A 6,763-nucleotide genomic window follows, 5' to 3' on the forward strand; every position below is an offset into this window, starting at 1 on the left:
GGTTGATGGTTGTGGTCGACGTTCATGGTTGTGGTTATTGTTTCATGGGTTTAGTTGTGGTTGAGCTGGCACATTGTCTTGGAGCGACTTTCTGTAAAAGCTTTTGTCGGAAAGCTTTTGTCGGAAATTTCAATCAAATGTATTTATAAATCCCTTTTTACACCAGCCGATGTCACAATGTGCTATACAGAAACCCAGCCTAAAACCCCAAACAGCAAGCAATGCATATGTAGAAGCACGGTGGCTAGGAAAAATTCCCTAGAAAGGTGGATACCTAAGGAGAAACCTAGAGAGGAACCAGGCTCTGAGGGGTGGCCAGTCCTCTTCTGGCTGTGCCGGGTTGAGATTATAACAGTACATGCCAAGATGTTCAAACGTTCATTGATGACCAGCAGGGTCAAATAATAGTAATAATCACAGTGTTTGTAGAGGGTGCAACAGGTCAGCACCTCAGGAGTAAATGTCAGTTGGCTTTTCATAGCCGAGCATTCAGAGTTAGAGACAGCAGGTCCGGTAGAGAGAGAGAGTTGAAAACAGCAGGTCCGGGACAAGGTATCACGTCCGGTGAACAGGTCAGGGTTCCATAGCCGCAGGCAGAACAGTTGCAACTGGAGCTGCAGCACGGCCAGGTGGACTGGGAACAGCAAGGAGTCAACAGGCCAAGTAGTCCTGAGGCATGGTTTAATAAACTATTGCAGCATAAATACTGTGATATATTGCTATAATTCTGAAGCATCTTAGTTAAGTTATTTTTAGCATAGCAGGCTAAGGATACAAAGCAGTATCAAAGCAGGGAAAAGAACCTGCAAACTTTCGGCTATGGTTAGACTGGCTTGCTAACCCAATCCACCAGGCAGCCATTTTGGATCTCCATCTCAGAGAATTTCAGAAATGGGACTAGGGATGGCAAATTAATTGAACTCGCTCTGGCGTTAGCATAACTTATGACTATGATTATCACGTTGTCCATCGTTCAATCATTTCCGCTAATGAATACACAGAGGTGTTTTAAAATGGATGGCTGGCTGAAGGGTTTCCTTATCGTCAATTCAAACAGGAAATTACTACCAGTAACTCGCATTGACCCCTGTCACAGTTAGTGAAGGGTGGATACTCACTTCTTGCTGTTATGGCCCACATATCTCACTGCTGCGATGATGAAGGCGATGACAGCCACTCCAACGATGGTGCCAACGATCCCTGCCATCATGTACTTCTCTAACATCGGACATGCACATCATATTGAAGACAGTGTAGAAACAGAAGATACCTTTTAGCTAGGTACTATAACGTATTTACATTCAAGATAATGCCATTGCCATATCAAGCCAATGGGGTAGCCAGTTGGTGCTCTTACTTATACAGTCAACCTAGATATCATATAAAGGTACTACACTTCCGATTTCAGTTCTATCTCTCATGCATGCTTGGCTATACAATGTTTTGCATTTTAATTGTATGCGTTTGTTTCTGTGTTTAACGATGAACCTGAACTTGTGTACTCACTCTCCTGCTGTAACTCCAGATATAAGCTCTCTGACCCGTACATGTTGCTGACGCTGCAGTGCCCAGGTTGCTCACCCTTCTCCCGTAGTTTTATCATGCCCGTGGACATGTGGCCATCCGTGTGCATGTAGTAGTTGTAGAGGCCGTCTGTGTCGTTGATGTTCTTGTCGGGGAGGTAGAACTCAATGATGGGCTCAGGGTTACCCGTAGCCAAGAAAACACACTGGACTACTTCCCTCACCACTGTGCACATGGACTCTTCCAGAAGGTCAGTTGCATCTGAAGAGAGGTATGACTGATATGTAGAGTTGGGATGGTGTAGTGTGGTGTAATATAGTGTGGTACATTACTATTAGATTTTTACCTTGTCAGCTCGGGGATTTGATCTAGCAACCTTTCGGTTACTGGCCCAACACTTTAACCACTAGGCTACCTTCCACCCCAGTGCTGCTGGCTCGTCCATCTTTGTTCTCTGCCAGGCAGCAGTACTGTCTGTCTCCCATTGTGCATGGGCTTGGTGGTGAAGGTGAGCGTGCTTGACAGTGCGGCTGTGTTGCTCTCTTCCACGTAGTCTAAGGTATAGTGGGGTTCAGGCATGTAATCTGTGTACATCCATTGGATCTCTGGGCTATTCTCTGGACAGTTGTCTGGAGGATGCTGTAGCACGCCAACGTCATCAGCAACTATCTCCACAGGGATGTCAATGTGGGCTGGTATGGGGGACAGAGAGGACATAAGTGAATGACTTAAAATAAACAAATTCACAACATTTACCTATTCTCATTCAAATTAAAATAATTATAATCACAGCTAGGGCAATCCTTTGCTGGTCCCATATCTTTTTGTGCTTGCCAACTCCTACTGTCATTGTTATGCCAAGTCAATCCAAACAGTGGCCACAGTAGTTGGCAAGACAGCACAAACAGATATGATACCAGGCGAGGGCAATCCAGACCATAAAACATACTGTTAAAAAAGCCTCTCAGCGTCTCTCAGCAGGCTTACCCAGCACCTTGAGCTCAGAGAACTCTGGGTAGGTGTAGATGTTGGCACCGTCCAGGTCGGCACGGAAGTAGTACGTCAGGGAGTGCTCTGTACCTATATTACTGATGAGCAGGGTGCAGTTCCTTTGGTGCAGGTCCCCAATGAGCTTGGTACGCCCTTTGTAACTTTCCCGCGCAATGTCTTGAACACCACAGGTGGGAAGAGCTGGGGGTAAGGCTTGCCAAAGTACCAGACGTCGTGGATGCCGCGGTGTGGCCGCATACATGAACGTGAAGTAGATGACCACGCAGGAGTTGGTCATGGCCGAGACGTCCCTTGGAACCCAAACATTCCACTGGCCACTGACATCTGAGAGAGGGAATGAGGGAGATTGCAAATTGGAATATTGAGAGCGAAACTGTATATCAATGAACAATCTACAATACATATACAGTTTCAAATGGAATCACTGAGAAAAGATGATCAGAAAGAACAAAGAGAGAGAGAACAGAGGATGATATCATGAGGATCTCCCTGGGTGAGATGGTAAGAGCAGAGACCCTATGTGGAGGAAGCATATGTCTCACTCTCACCACTGGCAACACTTTAAGTGAGAGGGACAAGGTTGATCCAAGATGGACGCCAGCCATCCCTCAGCACTGGAACATTAGTCTGATTCCCTGCTGCCATGTGTGACAGTTGGAACCTGTGTCTACTCTGTACCCTTTTGTTTTAGTGTTGTTTGCTATAAGTTTGACACACTCAAAGTCAACTGGGTCAATGCAGTAAAACCACCAAATCAGTTTTACAGTGCAATTGCATATCTAGATTACTGCTTTTCTAGTATTACATATGTAGTCTTAATTCATTTCCGCAGTCTGAGTTATTGTGGTGTAATTGAGTAGTTATTCACACTGACAAGAGGGAATGAGAAACATAAGAGTTTTACCTTTGATGTTCAGCAACAGGGGCAGAAGCAGCTCCAAGCACCAACCACATGGTGTTTGTTGAATCCTCCACCAGAGACCTCTGCAACAGACATCGGACCTCAATTACACATCAACTACTTCACACTTGACTGTTCTGTTTTGGACCAATGGAGCCCCATGCTATGTGATATATGGCAATATAATGTTATATTCAATATATAAGTAATATGTTACCTGTGGTCAACTAATGTCAGTAGCTGTGACATATAACTGAAATGGTTAATATCACTATTTTGTACATATTCTAATGAGCCTGTGTTGCTTTTATCTCAGGTAAGAATGACATATGTCAAGATGATTGTGTGTAAAAAGACAATAGACGTATCTGAGGATCACCTTGAATTGCTGAACATGGGAAAAGTAGCCAAGACAGAAAATGTCTGATTCTTCAGCTTGGTGGTGGTAGTAGTAGTAATAATGTTCACTAGAGGGCGCCCAATAAACTCCCAGACAGCTCTACAGTCCTTTGCCTCAAAAATGATTTCTTTACCCTTATCGCATTTGCCGTTCATAGGGCATTTGTACCATATTGCTGTTCTAAACTTGACGTGATCAGGGTGAGTGAAAGTACATGAAATAACAGCACATAGGCCAGTCTGTGCTGTTATTTTTTCTGGACTGAAGGTTTGCTGTATTTGTTTGCAGCTGCTGGAGCTGCTGCTGGAGGTGCCTGTCCTGATGGAGGGAATTTAATAGAGTCATGAGTAATACTTCACTTGTCTGTGTAACGATCGTCGTAAGGAGTGGACCAAAATGCAGCGAGTATATTGACCATCTTCTTATGTATTGAAGGAAAAAACACAAACAAAACAAACGACGAAAACAGTCCCGTAAGGTGCACAGACTATACAGGAAACATCCACCCACAAAACACAAGAGAAAACTAACCCAACTAAATATGGCCTCCAATTAGAGGCAACGACAACCTGCTACCTCTAATTGGAGGTCCTATCAAAACCCCAGCAGACCCCGAATGCACCTAAACAAAAACCCCTCAAAAAATAACCCCAAACTCCCGTGCTACACCCCCCCACCCCCCCCACCCCCCACCTCAATCCTCCAACTACGGAGGTGGCTCTGGCTCCGGCCTTAGTCCCCATTCTAACCTGCCCACCCCCGCTGAAGGCTCAGGGCTGTAGACCACTGCTGAAGGCTCTGGGCTTAGGTGCGTCGCTGGAGACTCAGGGCTGAGGAGCGTCGCTGGAGACTCAGGACTGAGGAGCGTCGCTGGAGACTCAGGGCTGAGGAGCGTCGCTGGAGACTCAGGGCTGAGGAGCGTCGCTGCACAGTGACTGTACGTACAAACCCCAACCAGAAGCCATGGATTACAGGCAACATTCGCACCGAGCTAAAGGGCAGAGCTGCTGCTTTCAAGGAGCGGGACTCTAACCCGGAAGTTTATAAGAAATCCCGCCTTCCGACGAACAATCAAACAGACAAAGCTGAATACAGGACTAAGATCGAATCGTACTACTCCGGCTCTGGCACTCGTCGGATGTGGCAGGGTTTGCAAACTTTTACAGACTACAAAGGAAAGCGCAAGTGTCTTCACTGACATTTTCAACCTCTCCCTGCCTGAGTCTGTAATACCAACATGTTTCAAGCAGACTACCATAGTCCCTGTGCCCAAGAACACTAAGGTAAACTGCCTACATGACTACCAACCCGTAGCACTCACGTCTTTAGCCATGAAATGCTTTGAAAGGCTGGTCAGGGCTTACATCAACACCATTATCCCAGAAACCATAGACCCACTCCAAATTGCATACCGCACCAACAGATCCACAGATGATGCAATCTCTATTACACTACACACTGCTCTTTTCCACCTGGACAAAAGGAACACCTATGTGAGAATGCTACTCATTAACTACAGCTCAGCGTTCAACACCATAGTGCCCTCAAAGCTCATCACTAAGCTATCGATCCTGGGATTAAACACCTCCCTCTGCAACTGGATCCTGGACGTCCTGACGGGCCACCCCCAGGTGGTAAGGGTAGGTAACAACACATTCGCCATGCTTATCCTCAACACGGGGGCCCCTCAGGGGTGCGTGCTCAGTCCCCTCCTGTACTCTCTGTTCACTCATGACTTCATGGCCAGGCACAAATCCAACGCCATCATTAAGTTTGCTGATGACACAACAGTGGTAGGCCTAATCACAGACAACGATGAGACAGCCCTCCAGGACACCTACATCACCCGATGTCACAGGAGGCCAAAAAGATCATCAAGGACAACAATCACCCGAGCCACTGCCTGTTCACCACGCTAACATCCAGAAGGCGAGGTCAGTACAGGTGCATCAAAGCGGGGACTGAGAGACTGAAAAACAGCTTCTATCTCAAGGCCATCAGACTGTTAAACAGCCATCACTAACATTGAGTGGCTGCTGCCAATATACTGACTCAACTCTAGCCACTTTAATAATGGAAAAATGTATGTAATAAATGTATCACTAGCCACTTTAAACAATGCCACTTTATATAATGTTTACATACCCTACATTACTTATCTCATATGTATATACTGTACTCTATACCATCTACTGCATCTTGCCATCTTGATGTAATAAATGTATCACTAGCCACTTTAAACAATGCCACTTTATATAATGTTTACATACCCTACATTACTCATCTCATAAGTATATACTGTACTCTATACCATCTACTTCATCTTGCCTATGCCGTTCGGCCATCACTCATTCATATATTTTTATATACATATTCTTATTCATTCCTTTACACTTGTGTGTGTATAAGGTAGTTGTGAAATTGTTAGGTTAGATTACTTGTTATATATTACCGCATGGTCGGAAGTAGAAGCACAAGCATTTCGCTACACTCGCATTAACATCTGCTAACCATGTGTATGTGACAAATAAAATTTGATTTGATTTTTTAGGAGGAGGTCAGAGATCTGACCGTGTGGTGCAAGGACAACAACCTCTCCCTCAACATGATCAAGACAAAAGAGATGATTTTGGACTACAGGAAAAGGAGGACCGAGCACACCCCCATTCTCATCGACGGGGCTGTAGTGGAGCAGGTTGAGAGCTTCAAGTTCCTTGGCGTCCACATCACCAACAAACTAACATGGTCCAAGTACATCAAGACAGTCGTGAATGGGGCACAACAAAACGTATTCCCCCTCAGGAGACTGAAAAGATTTGGCATGGGTCCTCAGATCCTCAAAAGGTTTTACAGCTGCACCATCAATAGAATCCTGACAGGTTGCATCACTGCCTAGTATGGCAACTGCTCGGCCTCCGACCGCAAGA

General features: G+C 45.4%; 1 pseudogene; it reads right to left on the reverse strand.

Moving 5' to 3' along the window:
• Positions 1 to 2,316: 2,316 nt before the first annotated feature.
• On the reverse strand, positions 2,317 to 3,991 carry LOC123743041 (myelin-associated glycoprotein-like; annotated as a pseudogene).
• Positions 3,992 to 6,763: the final 2,772 nt, after the last annotated feature.

Source organism: Salmo salar, chromosome ssa05 (genome assembly GCF_905237065.1).
Source record: "Salmo salar chromosome ssa05, Ssal_v3.1, whole genome shotgun sequence".
NCBI lineage: Eukaryota > Metazoa > Chordata > Actinopteri > Salmoniformes > Salmonidae > Salmo > Salmo salar.